The 27,332-nt window shown below is 36.8% G+C and overlaps 1 pseudogene; it reads right to left on the reverse strand.

The window, feature by feature from the left end:
* On the reverse strand, nucleotides 20,848-23,072 carry LOC102172702 (annotated as a pseudogene).

Here is a 27,332-nt window from a genome sequence, read left to right on the forward strand (position 1 = left end):
AAACTGGTCAACCACTTGTAAAAGAATGAAACTAGATCACTTTCTAACACAGTACACAAAAATAAACTCAAAATGGATTAAAGATCTAAATGTAAGACCAGAAACTATAAAACTCCTAGAGAACATAGGCAAAACACTCTCAGACATAAATCACAGCAGGATCCTCTATGATCCACCTCCCAGAATTCTGGAAATAAAAGCAAAAATAAACAAATGGGATCTAATTAAGATTAAGAGCTTCTGCACAACAAAGGAAAATATAAGCAAGATGAAAAGACAGCCTTCTGAATGGGAGAAAATAATAGCAAATGAAGCAACTGACAAACAACTAATCTCAAAAATATACAAGCAACTTCTGCAGCTCAATTCCAGAAAAATAAACAACCCAATAAAAAAATGGGCCAAAGAACTAAATAGACATTTCTCCAAAGAAGACATACAGATGGCTAACAAACACATGAAAAGATGCTCAGAATCACTCATTATTAGAGAAATGCAAATCAAAACCACAATGAGGTACCACTTCACACCAGTCAGAATGGCTGCGATCCAAAAATCTGCAAGCAATAAATGCTGGAGAGGGTGTGGAGAAAAGGGAACCCTTCTACACTGTTGGTGGGAATGCAAACTAGTACAGCCACTATGGAGAACAGTGTGGAGATTCCTTAAAAAATTGCAAATAGAACTACCTTATGACCCAGCAATCCCACTGCTGGGCATACACACTGAGGAAACCAGAATTGAAAGAGACACATGTACCCCAATGTTCATCGCAGCACTGTTTCTAATAGCCAGGACATGGAAACAACCTAGATGTCCATCAGCAGATGAATGGATAAGAAAGCCATGGTACATATACACAATGGAGTATTACTCAGCCATTAAAAAGAATTCATTTGAATCAGTTCTGATGAGATGGATGAAACTGGAGCCAGTTATACAGAGTGAAGTAAGCCAGAAAGAAAAACACCAGTACAGTATACTAACACATATATATGGAATTTAGGAAGATGGCAATGACGACCCTGTATGCAAGACAGGAAAAAAGACAGAGATGTGTATAACGGACTTTTGGACTCAGAGGGAGAGGGAGAGGGAGAGGGTGGGATGATTTGGGAGAATGGGAATTCTAACATGTATACTGTCATGTAAGAATTGAATCGCCAGTCCATGTCTGACGTAGGGTGCAGCATGCCTGGGACTGGTGCATGGGGATGACCCAGAGAGATATTGTGGGGAGGGAGGTGGGAGGGGGGTTCATGTTTGGGAACGCATGTAAGAATTAAAGATTTTAAAATTTAAAAAATAAATAAATAAATAAATAAATAAATAAATAAATAAAAATAAAGCGTATGACTTCTTCTGACTTAAAACTTTCACTAACCACAGGATGAACTCCAAACTTACTTGCCACAGTCTATGTTCCTTATCAATGCTTTTGTTATATCTAAGCTTTCCAACAGACTTCCTACTGTTCAGTTTTGTCCTTTGAATCCCAGTGATCACAAGTTACATCCAGTGACTGATTCCATTAGAGTTCCACTGCCTGCTCCACTGGATGCTTGCAATATTCCTCAGCATTTGGCAGCACAGTGAATATATGCCTATGTTTTAATTCTCAGCTTAAATATATGTAACTGTAAATAAGTCTTTCTGCCAAATCTCCTGCCCCAAACTATTAAAGTTTACCTACATATCTCAGTTCAGTTCAGTTCATTTGCTCAGTCATGTCCGACTCTTTGAGACCCAATGAATTGCAGCACGTCAGGACTCCCTGTCCATCATCAACTCCCGGAGTTCACTCAGACTCAGGTCAATCGAGTCGGTGGTGCCATCCAGCCCATCTCAACCTCTGTCGTCCCCTTCTCCTCCTGCCCCCAATCCCTCCCAGGATCAGAGTCTTTTCCAATGAGTCAACTCGTCGTGTGAAGTGGCCAAAGTACTGGAGTTTCAGCTTTAGCATCATTCCTTCCAAAGAAATCCCAGGATCGATGTCCTTTAGGATGGACTGGTTGGATCTCCTTGTAGTCCAAGGGACTCTCAAAAGTCTTCTCCACCACTGCAGTTCAAAAGCATCAATTCCTCAGTGCTCAGCTTTCTTCACAGTCCAACTCTCACATCCATACATGACCACTGGAAAAACCATAGCCAGGACCTTTGTTGGCAAAGTGATGACTCTGCTTTTGAATATGCTGTCTAGGTTGGTCATAACTTTCCTTCCAAGGAGTAAGCATCTTTTAATTTCATGGCTGCAATCACCATCTGCAGTGATTTTGGAGCCCCCCAAAAATAAAGTCTGACACTATTTCCACTGTTTCCCCATCTATTTCCCATGAAGTGATGGGACCAGAGGCCATGATTTTACTTTTCTGAATGTTGAGCTTTAAGCCAAATTTTTCACTCTCACTTTCACTTTCATCAAGAGGCTTTTTAGTTCCTCTTCACTTTCTGCCTTAAGGGTGGTGTCATCTGCATATCTGAGGTTATTGATATTTCTCCCAGCAATCTTGATTCCAGCTTGTGCTTCTTCCAACCCAGCATTTCTCATGATGTACTCTGCATAGAAGTTAAATAAGCAGGGTGACAATATACAGCCTTGACCTACATATCTACATATCTACAATTACCTACATATCTCCACTCAACTCTGAACAAAGGAAAAAAAAAAAGTGGAAGTGAAGTCACTCAGTTATGTCCAAATCTTTGTCACCCCATGGACTGTAGCTTACTACACTCCTCCATCCACGGGATTTTCCAGGTGACAGTACTTGAATGGGTTGCCATTTCCTTCTCCAGAAGATCTTCCCAAGCCAGGGACCGAACCTGGGTCTCCTGCATTGTAGGCAGATGCTTTATAATCTGAGTCACCAGGGAAATCCAACTCTGAACAAATCCTATCATATAAATTACAACATGCTGTTTATAAAACATGTGAGTACACACATACGTACACAATCTGTATTCCTTTGTTGAATTCTAAGTTTCTTGGAAGCAGTGACATGCATTATTGGTATTAATGCAATTACCTGAACTGTTTATTTGTGGTTGGGGCTCATCTGATGAAAGTTGCAAAAAAGTAAGAGAAGAGAGTGATGATGGTGATGATATACCAGAAGCATTGTTTAACAAACAAAAAGCTTCAATAACCAAATGGGTCTTACTTTGTGTGTGGACTTTTTAAGACAGTGGAAGAAGCAACCAGGATTAGTCAGAAGACATTAGGCAGAAAAAGGAGTGGTGGGTGTGAAAGGCACAGACATGTGTAAATGAGAATCAGTGAGTAAGGTAGTTAATCATGTTAATTCATAGTTTTGAACGAGAGAAAAGGAGTAGGCCAGGATTTGAAGAGGGTATATGTTTATTTTGTACTTAATATGTACCAGATACATTACATTTTTTATTTACATTTAATAAAATTCCTATCAGATGAGTAGATTTTCCCGGTTGAAGTCTACTCTGTGACAATAAGTAATACTACAGGAATTACTTAAGCAAAGCTTATCTTGGCTTGTCTTTGTATTATAAAGGGGCTTGCTGCTTTCCGGGTGGCTCAGTGGTAAAGAATCCACCTGCCAATTCAGGAGAAACAGGTTCGATCCCTGGGTCAGGAAGATCTCCTGGAGGAGGAAATGCCAACCCACTCCAGTGTTCTTCCCTAGAAAATCTCATGGCAGTCTACAGTCCGTGGGTCACAGAGTCAGATACGATGAGCAACAGAGTATGGACAAGAATGAATGGTCATATAATATCTTAAAGCTGAATTTTTGGAAACATTTTAAGTATCATTTTTTCACATTTCCAAATTAAAAAGGCTCAGAACATTGTATGGAAATTACATACATTAAGATGACTGATTTTCCCAGAATCTGTTATTTTATAAGGAGGAAAAACTCAAGTGTGTCTCATGAAAGATGTGAAGTGTGAGAAGGACTGGATCTGCTATTTATGAAGACAGAAGAAGAGGGCCATGAACCAATGGATGCAGGCAGCCACTGAAAGCTAGGGGAGGCCCTCAGCTGGCCTCCAACAAGGACACAGATTTCATTTTTATGACTGCAAGGCACTGAACTTTGCCAACAGCCCAAGTGACCAAAGGAACATATTCTCCACTAGGGCCTTTAAAATGGAATACAGCCTGCTAACACCTTGATTTTAGCCCAGTGAGAACTGGACTGGACTTAAGACCTATAGAACTGGAAGATAACAAATTTATGTTGTTTAAAGCTGCTGTAATTGTGGCAGTTTGTTATAGTAGCTATAGAAATCTAATATGGCACTCAAAATACAATTTTTTTTTAATTTTTTTAAATTTTAAAATCTTTAATTCTTACATGCGTTCCCAAACATGAACCCCCCTCCCACCTCCCTCCCCACAACATCTCTCTGGGTCATCCCCATGCACCAGCCCCAAGCAAGCTGCACCCTACGTCAGACATGGACTGGCGATTCAATTCTTACATGACAGTATACATGTTAGAGTTCCCATTCTCCCAAGTCATCCCACCCTCTCCCTCTCAAAGAAAAAAGAAAAAATCAAGCATGTCTCATTCCAGATTCTGTATGACCTCCCCTGCATTGTCCTGCCTCCCCATGACTAAGTGGGCTAAATTTACTCATCTGTCAAAGACAAAGAGGTTCAGCGATAGATGAACTTCTGTTGAGGTAGCCAAGTGTGTAACCTGGTGTGTGTGTCTGGAGCACTTAATGCCCGGATGGTAGGGAGTTTGCATTGGTGTGGAGCTAAGGGTAAATCTCCTCCCAGTGACTGAGTGATGGGAATGAAGGAGGGTTTCAAAATCATAGGTGGAGGGCAGGATCATCCTAGAGGTCTCCTTAGAGCTCCCTCTAGGTTCCTGAATGGCTGCCTACTGTAAACTGATTCCTTACTTTTGGTGAGTGGAGAACTAGGATTAAGCACAGGAGAGTGCTTAATCCTCACAGGAGAGACTGTGAAACTCTCTCCTCTCTGTTCCATGGGAATATTTTGTTGCCAAAGGGATGTGGAATATTGCACTGGGGTGGTGAAAATTTCAAAATACTTTATGAAATGTTGAGGAGAACATCATGCTTGACATGAAAACCTGAGTGGTGTAGGTCCTTCCAAGGGTGGTTATATATCCTGAAGCCTTTTAGATGATTTCTCTTGGGTTAGCTTCTTCATCTCTAACTCAGTGAGAGTAATTCTTACTTTACCTATTTCTCCAGACAGCTGTGAAGATTAAATGAGAAGTTATGCAAAAGTGTCTTGACAACTACAAAAGTCTCTCTAATATTAGGTGTTATTATGTAGAATAGCTGAATAAAAAGAAGAATAAATTTCCACTAAAGACAAAGCCAGTGGCACAGCATGAAAAACCTGCAGCCGTAAAAGATTATTATCAGAAAAGAAGACACCAAATGTGTTCTCTAGATTAGATGTAGATTGCATTGCAAACACCACTTAATCCTCCCCTATTTTAAATAACTATCATTTAAAAATATTTATTATTTGAAGATAATGTGAAAGATATAAAAAGTTTACATTAAAAAAAACAACCCTATATCTAAAGGCTGAGGATACCCACAATTTACATGAGTATTTTTTTATATGTACATACTAAATATTCAGCCCTTCTATGGTGTTTTAAACATATATTTACCTGCTTTCCAAATCCTGTGCAATCATTCATTTGGTACATAAAATTCTTACAATGCAGACTTTCAGTCTTTTATTGTAAAAATTTTCTGTTTGGGACCAGTCCTTTCTGCCCTTAGCCAGCAGAAATGTCAGATGATTCTACCTGACTTAGCCCACAAGTTTCCATACCACCTCTCCTCTCTTCAAGGCTCCTAGTTACTGATTGATGAAGAAATGCATTCCTATAAGTACCCGTCCCCTGCCTGGATTATCTGTTGATGTAAATAGAAGCCAGTGGAAAAATGCCTGCACCACACACACACACACACACCTTGTTCATCCTAGAAAGGAAGCACTGCAGGTCGCCACCTGGCCTCCCTCCTTCCCACCTCATTCTGGACCCTCCAACCTCCATTCCCTGTTAAGATTAATGACTCACTCTCTAAGGATCTAGACTAAGACCAGCCCTTTGCTCTTCTCTCCCAGGTGCCCACATGCTCTCAAATACCCCAGGTGCTTCCATTTCTTTCTGTGTCTTCCTCTATCCCTGGACTTGGATTTTCCTTGGGTATGGGAAGTTGAACCATGATAGGGAAGAGTGGACTTGGGATTCTGGGCATCCCAAAGTGAGGGTGGGTATGGCTGATTCTGACTTTATGAATGTTCATGGCAGAGGCCTGAGTCCTGCCTGTTTCCAGGACTAGAAATTTACTGTATGCAACATCAGCAACTCAACTGATGATGCTTTGCTTCCTCCTTCACTGATCCTTTGATTGGAGGAAATGCTTTCCAAATTCAATCAAAGGATACTAATAATCTTTGTGTTTTTGTTGTTGTGACATAGCAGTTGTTTACTATTTCTATCCCTTCCCAGGTGGATAAATGTTTTGAGAAGCCACCGCTAACCATACACATTTTATTTGTGAGTCTAAGTCACCTTGTGTGTGGAAAAAAAGAGAAAATACTCAGTTTGTCTGAGAGAGGAGGTTGACTATGACACCTAAAGCTTAATATGATATGATTTGTAAATATATAGCAGCAAAATGAATAATTTCTTATAATCACATTTGTCATGTCACAAATAATTTGGCACAATGATATATTAGTTTTCTAGGGCTTCCCTGGTGGCTCAGTGGGTAAAGCGTCTGCCTACAATGTGAGAGACCCGGGTTCGATCCCTGGGTCGGGAAGATCACCTAGAGAAGGAAATGGCAACCCACTCCAGTACTCTTGCCTGGAAAATCCCATGGACTGTAGCCTACCAGGCTTCTCAAAGAGTCGGACACGACTGAGCGACTTTCCTAGAGCTGCCATACCAAAGCTCTACAGACTAGGAAGCTTAAAGAAGAGAAATTAATTTTCTTACAGTCCTAGAGGATAGAAGTCCAAGATCAAAGTATCAGCAGGGTTGGATTTCTATGAGGCCTTTCTTCTTAGCTGGTCGATGGCCATCTTCTCCCTGTGTCTACACAGGGTCGGCTCTCTGTCAGTGTGCTCCAATCTACTGTTCTTATAAGGACATCAGTCATTTGGATTAGAGTCCATCCATATGGCCTCAGTTTAATTTAGTTACCTTTTTAAATGCCTTTTCTCCAAATACAGTTACATTCTGGGGCATTGGGGATGAAAACTTCTCCAGCATATAAATTTGGAGGGGACACACTTCAGCTTAAAACAGATCTTGAAAACAATCCAGACTGATATTTTAAACAAATACAAAAGCATTGCATTTTATTGAAAACATGATTATCTGTTTTAAAGAGTTATTAATTCATCTTTAAATATATATTCATACATAAAATTGTAACCTTATTAATTCACATAATATTTTAAGCTATACATTCAAGTATTACATTCAAAATTCATATCAAGAGCATGAGCATTTGTTGTCAAATCAAAATCAAAATACATTGGAACCAGAAAAAAAAATCTTCCAGTGGGTTTCATAAAAGTTGCTTTAAAATTTAACATTCAAAATAAATGATAAGAACTACCATTATACATTTATATTCCAATTCCCTGTGTGTTTGAAATGTGGACAGATAAAATCCCTTTAAAGAAACATTTGTAATTATTGTACTCAATCACTTTGTGTTCTGCATGCTCAAGAAATGCAAGGAAATTTTAAGTAAAAGAGGTTCAAAATCAAAGTTACTCCTTCCATCATTATCAGCATTCTCATGGTCCCTTGCCAACAGTATACCAGGACATTTTTAAAAGCTTTGCAAACCGTAATAAGAAATGAATGCTTCTTATCCCTGCTCAAAGAAAACCCACAGAAAAGAATTTAAATATCCAAAAGTAAAATATGTATGACAATCCTGACTTCTACAATAACTCTCTTTATTTCAAGAATTTACTAAGAACAAATGTCTTTGTACTTTAGAAAGAAAAGTTGAGACAAATTTTGGAATTTGAAAATAAAATATGCCTTTTAAGTTTATAGAAAAACTTTTTACCCTGTGATTTTTTTAATTCTAAATTCTTTAGTATTTAGAAGATATATTTTTTGTATCTAATATTTATGCTCATTAGAATTGATTATTTCAATATTAAACTATTAAAATTGTCTGCTTTATTTAATTTTTATTATTTAAAAAATTAGTCTTGAACACATTGATCTCATAATTGGAAGTTTGTACCTTTTGACCACCTTCACCTTCACCCCTTTCCCCATCCAACCCCCACCTCTAGCAACTATCTATCTGTTCTCTGTTTCTTTAAGTTTGCTTATTTCAGATTCCATATATAAATGAGATCATGCAGTACAGTAAGTCCCCTACAAACAAATGGGTTTCATCCTGACAGCATGTTCATACATACAATTAGTTCATAAGTCCAATAAACTTAGCCTAGTTAACCAACTAACACAACTGGTTATATAGTGCTGTATCATAATAAGTTTATAATACTTTTTACACAAATAATATACAAAAAATTTAAGAAATCATTTTTAATCTTACAGTACCTTGAAAAGAACAGTAGTATAGTACAATGGTTGACATACAGGGCCTGGCATCAAGTAAACAGACCAGAAGAATTACTGATTGGAGGAGGGAGAGGAGTGAGAGATGATAGAGCTGAAGGACTGTCAACAGTGGGAGATATAGGACAAGCTAGTTTCACTCATGTCTGATGTGAAGGAATGTGCCTTCACATCTTTGAAAATTCAAAACTTGAAGGATTGTATGTAGGAGACTTACTGTCTTTGCCTTTGTCTGAGTTAATTCACTTAGCATAATGTCTTCAATTTCCATTTAGGTTGTCACAAATGGAGGATTAATTTCTTTTTCATGGCTGAATAATATATCTCTCTATATATATACTTTGTTGTTCAGTTGCTCAGTACTGTTTGGCTATTTGCAACCCCATGGACTGCAGCACGCCAGGTATCTCTATCCTTCACTCTCTCCCAGAGCTTGCTCGAACTCATGTCCCTTGAGTCGGTGATGCCACCCAACTATGTCATCCTCTGTCATCCCCTTCTCCTCCTACCTTCAATCTTTCCTGGCATCAGGCTCTTTTCTAATGAGTCAGCTCTTCATATTAGGTGGCCAAAGTATTGGAGTTTCAGCTTCAGCATCAGTCCTCCCAATGAATATTCAGGACTGATTTCCTTTAGGATTGACTGGTTTGATATCCTTGCAGTCCAAGGGACTCTCAAGAGTCTTCTCCAAAACCACGGTTCAAAAATATAAATTCTTCAACATTTAGCTTTCTTTATGGTCCAACTCTCACATACATACATGACTAACAGGAAAACTATAGCTTTGGCTAGACAGACCTTTATCAGCAAAATTATATCTCTGCTTTTTAATAAACCTATTATCATAACTTTTCTTCCAAGGAGCAAACATCTTTTAATTTCATGGCTGCAATCACAATCTGCAGTGATTTTGGAGCCCAAGAAAATAAAGTTTCTCACTGTTTCCATTGTTTCCCCATCTATTTGCCATGAAGTGATGGGACCAAATGCCATGATTTTGGTTTTTTGAATGTTGAATTTTAAGCCAATATTTTCACTCTTCTCTTTCACCCTCATCAAGAAGTTCTTCAGTTGCTCTTCACTTTCTGCCATAAGGGTAGTGTCATCTTCATATATGAGTCTATTGAGGTTATATATCTATATCTATCTGTCTATACCACATTTTCTTTATCCATTCATCTATCCATGAACAGTGATTTGTTTCTATGTTTTGACTATTGTAAATAATGCTGCAATGAACATGGTGGTAGAGATATCTCTTTGAAACAGTGATTTCATTTTCTTTCTGTTATAGTCAGAAGTAGAATTACTGGATCTTATGATAATTCTATTTTAAATTTTCTGAGGATTACACACACACACACACACACACACACACTGCTTTCCATACTAACTTCACCAATTTGCATCCTCACCATACACAAAGATTTCCTTTCCTCCACATTATCATGACTTATTCTTATTTCCTACTTCACAAATTAGGGTGACTATCTATATGTAGTTGTATTGAGTAGTTTTGAATATTTCAAAATACATGAGCATTTATAGTTAAAGTTTAAGATGTATTCCTTTGTATTAAATTCTGCTTTGCAACACAGAGTGTGATAAAAAATTGAAATTTATCCAATTTCCAATCAATATTATCTATTACTCAGCCCCAATATTAATTCTTGGAACTGATTATTTGAAATATTTTGTTTTATATGTTTTGATATGAACAAAATGGGCACATATGCTATTTTTCACTGTGATTTTCCCTCGCTGTCCACCTGCATCTCCCTTTGTTTTGGTGGTGAGAAGGTGAAGAGGAAAGGCGTATTTTAATAGCAAAGCAGAAGACTTCCAAATGGCATTAATTGAAAACAGAGTGCTAAAACTTGACTAAATGCTCAAACAAGAAATGGACCCCGGTTCCTTTACATTCTCTATGACTTCCACATTTTATCAGGTCAGAAAACACATGAATATAAGCCCCCAGTGCCTTAACTGAGATTCCTTTTTTTATGCCCTCAGACCAGCTTCCTGCTATCATTCCTCATTCCTGAATCAGCACAGCTGCCTATCACAGCTTCCTACCCAGTTTCCTCTTTGTTCACAAGATAATATTCATGACAACTCCTAAAGTGTGTTTCCTTTATTGCATCCTTCCCTTCCCTGCTAAAAAATGTTTTGTCATTCCCTCTGAGTTATTTTTATTCATAAGAAAAAATAAATTTGAAAAAGCTACAACTCAAACTCAGGTCAACCTAATCCCAGATTCCTTATTTTGTTTTTTTTTAAACTTATGTTAATCTAACAACACAAGAGAAGACTCTACACATGGACATCACCGGATGGTCAATACTAAAATAAGATTTATTATATTCTTTGCAGACAAAGATGGAGACACTCTATACAGTTAGCAAAAATAACACCAAGAGCTGACTGTGGCTCAGATCATGAACTCCTTATTGCCAAATTCAAACTTAAATTGAAGAAAGTAGGGAAAACCACTAGATCATTTCGGTATGACCTAAATCAAATCCTTTATGATTATACAGAGGAAGTGACAAATAGATTCAAGGGATTAGATCTGATAGACAGAGTGCCTGAAGAACTATGAACAGAAGCTCATGACACTATACAGGAAACAGTGATCAGGACCATTCCCTCAAAAATAAATGCAAAAAGGCAAAATAATTGGCCTGAGAAGGCCTTACAAAAATTTGTGACAATACGAGATGTGAAAGGCAAAGGAGAAAAGGAAAGATATACCCTTTTGAATGCAGAGTTCCAAGGAATAGCAAAGGGGATTTAAGAAATCCTTCCTCAGCTATCAATGCAAAGACATAGAGGAAAACAACAGAGTGGGAAAGACTAGAGATCTCTTCAAGAAAATTAGAGATACTATGGGAAATTTCCAGGCAAAGATGAGCACAATAAAGGACAGAAATATTATGGACCTAACAGAAGCATAAAATATTAAGAAACGGTGGCAAGAAAACACAGAAGAACTATACAAAAAAGGTCTTCATGACTTAGATAACCACGATGGTGTGATCACTCACCTAGAGCCAGACATCCTAGAATGAGAAGTTAAGTGGGCCTTAGGAAGCAGCACTACAAACAAAGCTAGTGGCGGTGATGGAATTCCAGTTGAGCTATTTCAAATCCTAAAAGATGATGCTGTTAAAGTGCTGTGCTCAATATGCAAAAAAATGTGGAAAACTCAGCAGTGGCCACAGGAATGGAAAAGGTCAGTTTTCATTCCAATCCCTAAGAAAGGCTATGTCAAAGAATGTTCAAACTACTGCACAATTGTGCTCATCTCACATGCTAGCAGAGTAATGTTCAAAATTCTAGGAGCCAGACACTAACAGTGCATAAACTGTGAACTTCCAAATGTTCAAGCTGGACTTAGAAAAGGCAGAGAAACCATAGATCAAATTACCAACATCTGCTGGGCCATTGTAAAAGCAAGAGGGTTCCAGAAAAACATCTATGTTGCTTTATTTACTACACCAAAGCCTTTGACTGTGTGGATCACAATAAACTGTGGAAACTTCTTCATGAGATGGGAATACCAGACCACCTGACCTGTCTCCTGAGAAATATGTATGCAGATCAGAAAGGAGCGGTTAGAACGGGACGTGGAACAACAGACTCATTCCAAATTGGGAAAGGAGTATGTCAAGGCTGTATATTGTCACCCTGCTTATTTAATTTATATGCAGAGTATATCATGCAAAATATTGTGCTTGGTGAAGCACAAGCTGGAATCAAGATTATGGGGAGAGAAATCAATAACCTCAGATATGCAAATGATACCACACTAATTGCAGAAGGTGAAGGAGAACTAAAGAGCCTTTTGATGAAAGTGAAAGAGGAGGATGAAAAAGTTGGCTTAAAACTCAACATTCAGAAAACTAAGATCATGGCATCTGGTCTCATTACTTCATGGGAAATAGATGGGGAAACAGTGTAAACAGTGACAGACTTTATTTTGGGGGCTCCAAAATCACTGCAGATGGTGATTGCAGCCATGAAATTAAAAGATGGTTGCTTCTTGGAAGAAAAGCTATGACCAATCTAGACAGCATATTAGAAAGCAGACATTACTTTACCAACAAATATCCATCTAGTCAAAGCTATGGTTCTTCTGGTAGTCATGTTTGGATGTGAGAGTTGGACTATAAAGATAGCTGAGGAATGAAGAATTGATGCTTTTGAAATATGGTGTTGAGGAAGACTCTTGAGAGTCCCTTGAACTGCAAGGAGATCCAACCAGTCCATCCTAAAGAAAGTTAGTCCTGAACATTCATTGAAAGGACTGATGCTGAAGTTGAAACTCCAATACTTTGGCCACCTGATGCAAAGAACCGACTCACTGGAAAAGTTGTTGATGCTGGGAAAACTTGAAGGCGGGAGGAGAAGGATACAACAGAGGATGAAATGGTTGGATGGCATCACTGATGCAATGGACATGAGTTTGAGTAGGCTCTTGGAGTTAGTGATGGACAGGGAAGCCTTACATGCTTTAGCCCATGCAGTCACAAAAAGTCAGACATGACTGAGAGACTGAACTTAACTGAACTGATGGTATTCTATCTTTAAGTGTTTCTCAATTCTAAGTAGAGCATGACTGACTTTAAAAGAAAAAGAAATAATTATTGTAGAACCTATTCATTAACTTGTATTACCTTTATTTTAATTTTACTTGAATATTCATAAAAAAAACTATGAATTTCTCATGCCTAGAATTTTTAGGTATTGATAAAGCCAAAACACATTTGCAAAATGAACGAAAATCCTTAAAATACCGGGAAAAATATTAAATTTCTAGGAAAAAGAAGATATAAATATATATATATATAATTTTGAATGTAAGAGGCAAAATAGTTATTAAAAGTAAATGATTTTAGCATTGACCTTAGAACATCAACTAGAAAATTGTTTAAAATAGTGAGAGTCTAACCAGGGGGCAAGACAAATAAAACCTTGAAAAATGATGGCCTCCACCACAGATCAGAAATAGCTAGTTTGAAAACCTACCATAGGAAGAAAATCTTATATATAATTTAAACAAACATTATAACTTACCTGGGTGTTCATTTTAAATGCACCAGATTTTGTGGAGGGACATGTTTTAAAGGAAAAATATACATAAGGGATCATCTGAATAAATATCTATTATTCCTGCACACATTCATCAATAGAAAACAGAATATGCAAAGACTCAATTCTGCCTGAATTAAACTACACATTCAATGCAATTGTAATCATGACTTAAATCGGATTTTTACTGAAAGTTGCAAGCTGATTCTAAATTTATAAAGAAGAGTATATACATAAAATGTCATTTGCCTGTATGTAGATAAAATGAGTGTGGTTATAGTGTAAGAAACAGAGAAGCATAGATTCGTTATATAGTACATAAATATAAGGGGCTTGCCTAGTGGCTCAGAGGTAAAGAATCCTACTGCCAATACAGGAGACATGAGTTCAGTTCTGGATGGGGAAGATCTCCTAGAGAAGGAAATGGCAACCCACTCCAGTTTTCTTGCTTGGGAAATCCCAAGGATACAGGTGACTTGGGTTGAAAAGAGTAAGACACAACTTAGTGGCTAAGCAATAACAACAAAATAAATATAAGACCTCCAGGTTAGGGAAAATCATTGCTAAATAGCAAAAAAAAAAAAAAAAAAAAAAAGCCATAATGGAAAATTTAGCTAAATTAAGAAATTTCTGCAACAATGAACTTGACAAATTCAAAATAAGTTATAGATCTTGAAATGTATATTTAAAATACACAAAAGATAAATGATAAATATTCAGATTATATAATTTCCATAAATTAATACAAAACCAAGCTATAAAATTTGGGACATAGAAAATACAAATGGTTAACTTATATATAAAATTATCTAAACCCCTTTAGAAACAAAAGACAAAGAAATAAAAAGAACAACAAAATCATTTTTATAGATAAAAGCAGGCCATCTTGAAGTTTAATAATAATTTTTTAATGAAATAATAAATTTTTGCAGTCACTCTGAAAAGTAATTTGGAATGAAATTATAAATGAATTTGCCCCATCATTTAATTTCTAAATATCCATCCTTCAGATAGTCAAACAAACAAGCACAAAAATAACAGTCATTGAAGAGTTTTAATACCAAAAGACAAAACTTTTAACAAGATAATTGCTTGAGAAATCATGTGATACTCATACTTTGAAATAATTTTCCACAGTTGAGAAAAACAGAAAAAGCATGTAAAGTAGATACATATAAATTCTCTTGGATAACTTACTAAGATAATTTCACGAGACAAAGAAAATAATATAACACAAGATGTAACTTATGCTTTTATAAGAATCTTAAACACAATACATATATTTTACAGGTAATCAAAGGTGTAAAAATAGGGTAAAAATAGTACATGACTGATTTGTATGATCAACTCCAGAGCATAAACATGGGGCTTAGATTGTGTTGGAAGCCAAAAGAGATTTAACCAGCTGCTGCAGTGAGTTTAGTGCTTGCTTTTTGATGCTTTTTTTTACTTTTGTTTACACTTTAGTTATGTCATTAAAAGTTAATTTTTAACATTAAAATTTGTAACCTGAATATAACTTCACATACTATAGTTGGTGACGTGAAAGTAGCTCAATGTTGTCCGACTCTGTGTACCCATGGACTAAACAGTCCATGGAATTCTCCAGGCCAGAATATTGAAGTGGGTAGCCTTTCCCTTTTCCAGGGGATCTTTCAACCCAGGGAGCAAGCCCAGGTCTCCCGCATTGCAGGCAGATTCTTTACCAGCTGTATCACCAAAGAAGCCCAAGAATACTGAAGTGGGTAGCCTATTCCTTCTCCAGGGGTTCTTTCTAACCCAGGAATCCAACCGGGGTCTCCTACATTGCAGGCGGATTCTTTATCAGCTGAGTTACCAGGGAAATCCACTGTATTTGGGACTGAAACCAAATTTAGGCCTGTGCTGTTCTATTTCTAGTATCTCCTCCAGGTTAAGTGTAAAACCCTTGTCAGAATTGTACAGAGTAGGCACTGCGGAAACATATTGCTGATGACATCTATCCTTGTTTAGGCAGCCAGGCAAGCCCTCCAACAAGGTACATGTGGAGTGAGTGGCAGGGCTTGCAGAGAGAAGGAAGCCAGACACACAACCTTGCCAGGAAGAAAGTCTTCCACCATCACTAGCCAGCCACCAGAGTTATTTCCTTTCCCAGGCTGCTAGAGGAAGCTAAGCTGCCTTGTGTCTCTGTATCATGGACCACAGCAAAAAGCAAGACTGATGTTCTGTCACTGCTCAGTGATGGCTGGTCAAGCTATTACGCTGAATCTTTCACGCAGGAGCAGCCAGAAACCCTCTCACAGACCCCATTCAGAGTGTCTTTCTAACTGGTTTCTTTCAAACACAAGTAAAAAGTTTACATTGCTTTACATAAATATAACAAAAAAAGCATATCATTCCCAATAAATAAACTGTAAAATAACTAAAGTTGAAAAAAAAAAAATGAGACTCTTATGAGTACCATTGAAATACCCTGATAACTCAAAGATTATTTTGATTAATAGAGTTGCACCACATAGATTCATTGGGGAAATCAATTATTAAAATTATAGATTATCTTCAAATATATATAAATTAAAAATAGTTCTTATAAAAATTTCATTAATGTCTTCCATTTTTTAAAGCATTTTTTCCATCTTGTGCTTTTCAAAAGTCTTCCCGTGTTTCTCATTTCCAAAGTAGTTGGTTGGCTTTTATTACAGATGAAATTTTGTCTGCAGGTGCTTTCCAGTTTCAGAGGGGAAAGTCTTCTGATACTGTGCTCAGTGTAGACATGGTTAGCTTAGTGTAATTAGTTTTCTCCTGTTATTATTTGGACAGTCTATTATATTTTTATTAAACATAACCCATGTTTGTGTGTGTGTGTGTGTGTGTGTGTGTGTATATATATATATATATATTGTGTGTGTATATATATATATATATATATATATTTACACGTGTGCTCTACTCAGCCAGTTCAGTAATGTCTGGCTCAATGTGACCCTATGGGCTGTAGCTTGTCAGACTCCTCTGTCCAAGGGATTATCCAGGCAAGAATAATGGAGTTGGTTGCCATTCCCCACCCAGGAATCAAACCCTCATCTCTTGCATTTCCTGCGTTGGGAGGCAAGTTCTTTACCACTAGTGCCACCTGGAAAGCCCCATATGTACATATATATATATATATATATATATATATATATATATATATATATATATATATATAAAACAGTTCAGTTCAGTCACTCACTCATGTCCAACTCTTTGCGACCCCATGAATTGTAGCACACCAGGCCTCCCTGTCCATCACCAGCTCCCAGAGTTTACTCAAACTTATGCCCATTGAGTCAGTGATGCCATCCACATGTAAATATATATATATATATATATATATATATATATGTGAGTGTGCATGTGTGTGTAACATATGTTGCCTATATAACATGGAGAAATCAGAGAAACAATGTATTAAAAGATGGGTTCAAGAGGGAGAAGAGATATGCATACCTAATGCTGATTCATGTTGATTAATGGCAAAAACCACCACAATATTGTAAAGTATTGATCCTCTAATTTAAAAAAAATTACAATGTTTTGGTAAAGATACTGTATCAATAACTGAAATCACATGTTTGTTTTAAGCTGCACATATTCTATGTGTTATGTAGATAAAAATAATCATCTAATCAAATGTAACTGTGGAATACGATATGTAGAGTATGATATGAAGTGAAAATTATGAAACAAAAGCAAACAGAAATATATTTGAATAATTCTGAATACCTAAACTCTTGTATGGTTTATTTACAACTATGATTGACATGTTAATTTCTAAAAATTTTAGCCAAATTCTTTAAGGTAATATATTTGTATTATACATAACTTGTCATGCAATTACATCACCTTTCTCTGTAAAAGACAAAATAATTTTTTTTTAGTTTTTTATTTTTTAAATTTTAAAATCTTTAATTCTTACATGCATTCCCAAACATGAACCCCCTCCCACCTCCCTCCCCATAACAAAATAATTCATTGACTCACAGTCACCAAATGTTATTGACTTTAACAAAAATAATAAAATGATTTAAAATTAATAATAATAAAATGAAATTATTGCATACTGTAAGATCTTATCCCATTACCTCTTATGGACATTGATAGAATTTACTGATGACTAGAACTGATTCAAATTAAGAACCATATACTCAGAGACTAAAATTTGCTGCTTACTGTAAATTTAGAGTGAATATGAGCCCAAATCAATTTTTGCTTCTAAATGTAAAAAAAAAAAGAGGAAATTAACATTATGATACAAATCTTAGAATCAGACTTTTTATGGGACATTCTTAATGTAATGGATAATTTGTGTACCGTAGGAAGTAACATCTCACAGTGAAATGAAGTCTATGACATTAAATTATGTAATTGAGTGCTGACAGTCAACAAAGAGAGCATTTCATCTTTCATCCTAGAGTTGAAATTTCTAGTGTAAACCTTAACTGAGAACCTTGGAATAACCAGAATTGTTAGGACCCAGGTAGACTGAATTTGGCCTTGCCAGGCAACTCAGTAGTAAAGAATCTGTCTGCCAATGTAGGAGACGTGGTTTCGATCCCTGAGTTGGGAAGATCCCCTGGAGAAGGAAATGACCAATCAACTCCAATATTCTTGCTGCAGAATCCCATGGACATAGGATCCTGGTGGGTTACAGTACATGAGGTAAAAAAGAGTCAGACTTGACTTAGTGACTGAACAACACCACCTTGAATTTAAGGTTAATCTAAGCCTTGAGAAGATTTCCAGAGTAGGATTTTATTCTCAAGTAAAGCCCTTCCCTACTACACAGCACACTGAACATTGGATTTTTCCACTATCTCAATGAGTTCTTTCCTGGAACATAACAGTATCTTGAAGCCAGACCACAGTGATGTGTGGTTGTCACTCTATAAATAAGTTAGATTTGTAGAATTATATGACTTCTTGAAATTTCTGTGATTCTTCTCTTGTTTTTCTTTTCTCTCTCTCTCTCTCTTTTTTTTTTCTCATTCTTTTTTTTTTCTTTGAATTTCAAGGTTTTTACTGGTATGCGGTCTCATTGGTCGCTCAGGGAATAAATACATTACAGACCTCTGCTTTATAATCAAGAGAGAAGATCACAGAAATCTGAGTTCTCTTGATGATTTCCTGCTTTTAATCTTAAAACCGATGCAGGCATGGATGTAAAAAAAACTAATTTAGTTGATCCAATTAACTTCATAATGCAAGTGCAACATATCATTAATGCTATTTCCTCCCATTTGTTTAGTGTATTATCTAATTCATTTAATATAAAAAAGTAAAACAGACTTAGAGTCAGATGTTGAAGGATTTAACTGAGAATGTGGGACAGAAAGGAAGCTACACAGAATTATGCAATAACAAACCTATGGCATAAAATAAGCTTAATGCATTTCATAAACCCTAACATAATTTAATTTTACCAGAACTAAATTCTGCTATGTAAATAAATGGCTTCCAATGCTGTTTCTGATTTATCCATTGTGTTTATCATATGTGGCTTCCCTCATAGCTCAGTTGGAAAAGAATCCTCCTGCAATGTGGGAGAAGCCCGTTCAATTCCTGGGTATGGAAGATACACTGGAGAAGGGATAGGCTACCCACTCTAGTATTCTTGGGCTTCCCAGGTTGCTCAGCTGGTAAAGAATCTGCCTGCAATGTGGGAGACCGTGGTTCAATCCCTGGGTTGGGAATATCCCCTGGAGAAGGGAAAATCTACCCACTCCAGTATTCTGGCCTGGAGAATTCCATGGTAGCAAAGAGTCCAACACAACTGAATGACTTTTACTTCACTTGTCATCTGTGGGTTCATCCTAAACTAATCCTTTTCTAAAGCATAGGAATTATGTGACTAAACATTGTGTCAAATTGGAGCATTTACCCCATTTCTCTTGTTCCCTTGACCCATCTCTAGTATGTGCCCTGGGTCCTGTCCAACTCTTTGTGACCTCGTGCACTGCAGCCTGCCAGGCTCCTCTGTCCTTGGGGATTCTCCAGGCAAGAAGACTGGAGTGCGTTTCCATGCCCTCCTCCTGGGGATCTTCCCAACCCAGGGACAAACCCGGGTCTCCCACATTGCAGGCAGGGAAGCCCAAGACTATTGGAGTAGGTAGCCTATCCCCTCTCCAAGGGATCTTCCCAACTCAGGAACCAAACCAGGGTCTCCTGGTGGATTCTTTACCAGCTGAGCAACCAGGGAAGCCCCTATCACCAGATTAATGCTCAATTTTGAAAACTGAATTCTTGGGAATATCTCCCCCACATTTGCCAGTGCTGTTGAAAAAAATTACACCTGCCCACCCTCCCATTTTCTCTCCCTTTCTTGCTTAGTTTCTTCGTTTTGAAAATAAAAATAGTTACTAATGCAGGTAAATTTTAAGCTTTTAGAGAATAAATATAATAAGTGGAAAGAAAAAACACATTTTTGTATTCCGACAATCAGAGATAACTTCTCTTAAAACTTTGAAGGTAAAATATAATCTTTTTTGTTTGTTTGTTTCACTTTGTGGGGGAAAAATACAGGGAGTGTGTTTTCTGGGTCCTTATGTACTGAATATGTCTTTTAACTCTCCCATATCATTATTTCTATGATTTAAATATAGCCATCATATAAAGCATGTGACTCTGGGTTTTTAAAAAATTGTTTTTTCAAACAGAAAGTCTTTGTCTTTAAACAAAATAGCTATATACATCTTAATTTTCTTCTTATTTAAAATCTTGCATATATTTTGTACTTTTTCTTTCCTGCATCTGTTTTTTTTTTCCAGCGATCTAGGACTTTTAATCTGTCCCAAAATTGCTGAAGCAAAAATCATGATAAAACATTCTGCTTTCCTTTACACCCCCCAATGCAAAAAAAAAAAAAAAAAAAAAAAAAAAAAAAAAACCCTCAGTAGGAAAAAAATTGTTTTGTACATGGGAAGAAACAATATAAATTCAAAACTTACAGATAAGGGTTAGCTCTGTCAATCATCTCTTTAAAAAGTTTATACGAATATCCAGTCAACACCAGCAGGGTTATCTCCCTTGAAATGTTATCTATGGGGATTTCCAAGTAGACCACAGGGCTGTATACTGTCTTGGAATGTCTTCAGAAGGCTCTGTCATTGATCAGGTAACAAAGTAAAAACCCCAGAGTCCTTTCTTTCAAATGGAAGAGGGAGAGACAGGGATAGAAGAAACTATTCAAACTTTGCCTTCTTTCCTTGTGGCTTGTGGTCTCCTCCTCCTCCTCCGCCTCCTCGGAAGCCTCCTCGCCCTCCAAAGCCTCCCCGGCCTCTGCCACCAAAGCCACCTCGGCCACCTCTGCCACCACCTCAGCCTCCAAAGCCACCTCTGCCTCCTCCTCAGCCACCAAAGCCTCCTTCACCCTTAGGTTTGGCCCAGTCCAAAGTGACTTTGTTTCCATCGATTTCACCATCTTCCATGGCCTTCTTGGCAGCTTTGGCATCTTCCTCACTGTTAAAGTCTACAAAACCAAAGTCTTTGGAGGATCCAGTCTCCTGGTCAGTGACTATCCTTGCTCAAATAGAGCCATCAAAGGACTCCTTTAACGTCTCTTCTGTGGTATCCTCAGAGAGACCTTTGTCAAAGAGAGTCTTGGATGGCTGGCTTCTTGCATTAGGTGATCCCCTGAGTTCTTGCAATTCCAGTCTGATGGCTCTGCCCTCAATTTCCCATTTATTATATGACTTTAAACCTTCTTTAGCATCTTCAAATGAGGCAAATTCTGTAAATGCATACCCTTTAGATTTGCCATTTTAGTTCTGGGGCACCTTGATATGAGCTGCCCTCTCAAATACTTCCTGAAGAGTTTCTTCTGTTGCACTATAGGAGAGGTTGCTTAAAACCAGGGTTTTTGATTCACCACTCCAAGTGTTATTCTTTCCACCTCTATGGTCTTGACTTTGGCCTTTCTCTCCGGTGTAGTACAGAGAAATTGATTGCCCATCTATCTCTGTTCCCTGCTTTTCTTCCAAGGCTTTTTCTGCATCAGCTTCTGTCTTAAATTCAATATGAGCAATCCCTGTACTCTTTCCATCCTTGCTGACTAGTCTGATCTCCACAGCATCTTCAAACACTTCTCTTAATTCATCCTGAATAACTTTGTAAGGCAGATTTGTAGCCAAAAGTGTTCTTGCATCTCGATCTTTCTTATTATCTTTTCCCTTTGGTTTTTCTGGTTTAATTTCATTGCCAAAGACTTTTAAACCAGTGAGTTCTAAGGCTTTTTCCAGGTCTTCAGCAGATTCAAAATCCCCATAGACAAACTTCCTAGACACACCAATTCTGACATCGGCAACAGCAAGATCATTTTCAGCAAAAAGATCACTGATACCCGTTTTCAATTCAGAAGCAGAGTTATTGAAGTTCAGGTTTCCAATAAAGAGACTGAAAGACGTAGTTGGTTCTGTGCCTTCCACTTTTTGTTTCTTGGCTTCAGGAGCTGCTTTTTGTTTGGCCATTTCCTTCTTTCGTTTTCCAGGTGCTTCTTTGACAGGCTCTTCCTCTTCCTCTTCCTCCTCCTCCTCCTCCTCTTCCTCCTCATCGTCCTCCTCCTCTTCCTCTTCATCCTCCTCCTCCTCATCTTCATCTTCAGCAGTGCTCTTAGCTTTCACAGGAGCAGCTTTTACTGGAGCTTTCTTTCCTTTCGCTGGTACAATCTCCATAGGTTCTTCTTCAGAGTCATCTTCGTCTTCGTCGTCCTCCTCCTCCTCCTCCTCCTCCTCCTCCTCATCCTCTTCGTCATCCTCGTCATCCTCATCATCTGCGGCAGGAGCAGCACCAACAGCAGCAGCTGCCTTCCTCACTGCTGGTTCATCCTCCTCTTCATCACCGTCTTCCTCTTCACTGTCACCTTCATCTGCTTCGTCACTGCCTTCCTTCTTGGCATTCTTGCCGTTCTTTGCTCCCTTGCCTGGGGTGGCTGCTCCCTTCTTACCGGAGGTTGCTACCAATGCTTTGCCTGGGGTGGCTCCCTTTCTGCCAGGTGTTACCACTGCTTTGGCAGGTGTAACTATCTTCTTGGCTGGCATAGCTGCCGCCTTTTTGCCAGGGGTGACAACTGCTTTCTTTGCTGGTGTGGCAACTGCAACCTTTTATTGCTGGGGAAACCACCATCTTCTTTGCTGGAGTTGTGGTAGCCTTCTTGCCTTTTTTCTGAGGGATAACAACCTCTTCTCCACTGCTCCCATCTCTTCATCTTCTGACATTTCCTCATCTTCACTATCTTCTTCTACCTCCTTTGCGGGAGGAGCCATTTTCTTGGAGTCACCTTGATTTTTACCGGCCTTTGCGAGCTTTACCATGATGGCGGCTTATGACGGCGGAGTGTGTGGTGAGCGAGTGGCGCAGATGAGCCCAGAGGAACCTAAGCACCGTCGATGGTGGCCACGAATCCCTGAGCGCGTACGCTTGGCTGCCAGCTAGCGCTCGAGACTTGCATCTCAGTTTTTGCTAGACTGCAATTTATTTTTAAGTTATTTTTTGCATTTTGCATATTATATTATTTTCCTAATGGATACTCTTCATATTTTACGAATAGTTATCAATTTATGTTTCTCTAACAATCTTAAAAATTATTTAGTGGCTACAAACAGGAAAGTACAGAACTATTTTATTCCCTGTTGTGAATAGGTTTTTTTGAGATCATCTGAAATTTTGGTTCCACATGGTTGTTTGTGTTTATGTCAGTAATTTGTACATCATTTCTCTTTTACCTTACTTTTATTAATAACAAAAAATGGAAGGTAAACAAACTGTAAATTATTTGCCAAGCTTATGTAGAAGCAAAATATTACATTCCCCCCATGATCTAGTTTTTATTTTCTTTTTATTCTTCAGATTCCACTGATTCACCCAGTGCTAACAAACAGAATTTTGCACAAAGCCCTGAGGCCAGAGGCTCTCCTAATTAGCAACTACTGGTGAGAGAAACTCGGAACTGAGAGAAGAGAGGAAACAGTGGTTGATTCTGAAGGATGAAATAGAATTTTAAATAATGAAAGCACGCTGCAGGAAATAATTTAATAGACTTAGAAAATGAAATGTTATACACAAGACTATAATCTTTTTTTTTTTTCTTTTTTCCCTGCATGTAGTAACCATAAAATACTTGTCCTTGAATTTCCTCTGAAAAGTAACCTTTAATCTCAAGGAACTTTTCCTCTAATTAATCATCATAAATGATATTTAAATCTGTTAATTTATGCATATAATTTTGTAAGATATATAAATATCCATTCCTTTTTATTTAAATAATTTTATATTTTCTTATTTTGTGTGAAAAGAGAACTATATTGATGCCATCTTGTTTTAAAATAATAGATTTGCATGATTATTTTCACATCCTCTGTGACATAGGGAATGAACAGCTTCAGACATAACTATTCAGTTGGAACACTGCATGTGTCTGAAATAATATTGTGTCCTGTGATATTACTGGCTCTTTATTGGCCTTTGATTCCATAGAAAGTAATCCTAACTGCTGGTACTTATGGAGTCTATATTTCATGGGACAAGCCAGTAACTGGACAAGGCAGATAAACACTTCTGCTTGTTAACCACTTAAAAACCTTTTGAAAGAACTGATGGCCACCACAATGTTAAAAGGTAGAAATTGTATACTACTTTATATGCAAACAATAAAGAAGGCCCAGGACAGGTGAGTCAGAATCTTAAACACTTGCTCTGTTGTTCACAAGCTTTTTTCCTATGTTTGGCACTTTTTTTTTTTAACAGCATTTTTTTAAAAAGAAGATTCAAATCCACTGAATATGAGGAAAAACAAATGACAAATTAGTTCTCTGGTTTCTAGACCCCAGAACACCTCTGTGTTAACTGCATTTCAGTCTAAGGTCAAAGCACATTTATGCTTTAAAAATGTTCATTTCTGGTCTTTTTTTGTGTACATATAATCTCTTTGTGAATATGAAAAGGATACAACTCAGGGGTTCTGGAGTTGTAGATACTCTCTTAATATCACTCCTCTCCCTAAGCTTGCACACGCAGACACACACACACACACACAGACACACACACACACCCTATAAGCAAATTTGCTGTGTGATTATTTTGGATATACAGTACATGACCTCCAACACACTATGTCTCATTATTTAATAAAATGTCAGTTGACATACACTTCTCAAAGCTGAGTATTTTAAAGAAATATAGCCACCCCATCTGCACTTGTGCTATATCCTAAAATTTAATTTTACACATATTTTTCTTTAGAGACGAGAAGCAAGTGAACAGTTTGAAGAAATCAGGCTGACCCTCCATATAATTAACTTTATAGAAATGCATTTTGATTTGTTGCTAGCAACTTATATTCATGATTTTTAAAAGAAACTATGCAATAAATACATGCTTAAGCAAATAGTGCATATATTACTAATTGTTAAGTATTTTATATGTTATAGAGTATTAATCCTCCTCCTTTAGGAGGACTGTCATCTAAAGAAGTACTGTTGACTTTCTATCACTCAATACAAATTACATCTCCACTAAAGTCACCTTTTACCCTTTGCTTGCTAAAAAGTTTAGAAGCTAGTTAACTCCCTGTATTTATTTAGTTTTGCAGATCAGTGTGTTACACATTTTAACCCATTTAGGCATCACTTCTAAATTCACTATGCCTTGTAATTTTAAGTATCTAGTACAGGATGTGACTAATTCCTTGATAAAATTATGTCATTACATGTATATGTGCAGTACTTATGGCAATATTCTTTGATACATACACTTTAACTTGTAATTTAATGTCTGAGAATATAGCTAAGGGCATAATCAAACTTACACATGATGATTTATGAACCATGATTTACTATGCATTATTTAAAGAACTTAACATTTATGACATAATATCAGAGTCTAATAATAGAATACTTGTTAATTAAATTATGTGCTAATACTTATAGTATGAAACATGCTATCATAATACATTTAAGGAGAAGGAAAAGTTTTCATGCTATGATGTTGAATGAACAAAGCAGAATGTAGATATAAAATTATAATGCCTTATGGTTTAAATTTTATGAGAACCATGCATATTTTAAAGGAAAGAAAAACTGAAAATACCTATACCAAAATGTTCTCAGACGTTCTCTGAGTAAAGGTATTTTAGATAATGTTAATGAATTATTATTTATCTCTTCATTTTCTAGATTTTTCTAAAATATTTGCCTAAAAGATTGATTATCTTTTATAACTGGGAAAAAGCAGTGTATTATTATAAAATAATCATTTTTCAAAGCCAAAGCAAAATATTATATGGAACAACTAGAAGTAAGTTGGATTTTTGTTGGATTTTTTTGGTTTTATTTGCAATGTTCCTTCTTGTCAGTAAGGAGTAAAAGAATAACGGCAAAACATTTGACAGTTTTCTCATGCATCAAATAATTACTCATTACAGAAGACACTATTTATGAATTTTCAGTATACACTATTTTATAAAATTATTTATTAAAACACTTTCTGGGAACTGTACAAATTCAAAATATAAAATCAATCATAATTAGGAAAATTATCAAGAAAAAAAGACATAAGATCCCAATATTACCATTTAGACAACTGATCAGGCAAAGCAAATAAAGTTAATATGTTATCTTTGGGGAGTGGGAGATTAAAATTGACATTTATGGTATCAGTAAAATAGTAAGAATAACAATCTCTTACCTTTGTATTGTTCAACTACAGAAAGGTGAGTTCCTGCATATAAATTTATTTTTTTTGAAGTAAGCAGGTATAAAGCTGTTTGATAGACTTTATCTTACATACTTGAAGCTGTACTCCCTCTGGGTTACTGAGTTTTGTTCATGTATTTTAGTCTGAAAAATACCTTCTCTCAACAAACAGGATGCTGCACAAAAGAATATGTGGACAATAAAATGATGCAATATAAAACAACCTATACTAGAGCCCTTTACGACTGAGAACAACAAGCAAAACCATGATATGTTTCTGGTAAAAAAAATAATAATAATAATAGGTAGAATAGACACATAAATTCAAGACATTTTGAAAATAAGGTATTTTCTTCAGTTTATATTTTCAAGTATTCTCCAAAGAAATAACCAAAGATAGTAATACAACGAAAATTGTTGTTGTCCAGTCACTAAGTCATGTCTGAAGTCATAACTAATATTATGTTAGTTCAGTTCAGTTCAGTCCAGTTCAGTCACTCAGATGTGTCTGACTCTGCAATTCCATGGACTGCAACATGCCAGGCTTCCCTGACCTTCATCATCTCCTAGAGTTTGCTCAAACTTATATCTATTGAGTCAGTGATGCCATCTAATCATCTTAGCTTCTGTCATTCTATTCTCCTCTTGCCTTCAGTCTTTCCCAGCATCAGGGTCTTTTCCAATGCAAAACCTCACTGAACTTATATAATATGGTATTAGCAAGATAGTGGAGTAGGAAGCTTGGTCTTTATAGTTAGTATATGTTCCCAAAATGTGGTTTAGAAAGAAAGAAGTTTCATTTAATTCTTGGGTTTAGAAATATCTTATATGAAAGACTCCAATGAAATTTTTGAATTATATATATATATATATATATATATATATGTGCATGTATGTATATATGCTGTTAAGTCACTTCAGTCGTGTCCGA

This window comes from Capra hircus, chromosome 4 (genome assembly GCF_001704415.2).
Source record: "Capra hircus breed San Clemente chromosome 4, ASM170441v1, whole genome shotgun sequence".
Lineage (NCBI taxonomy): Eukaryota > Metazoa > Chordata > Mammalia > Artiodactyla > Bovidae > Capra > Capra hircus.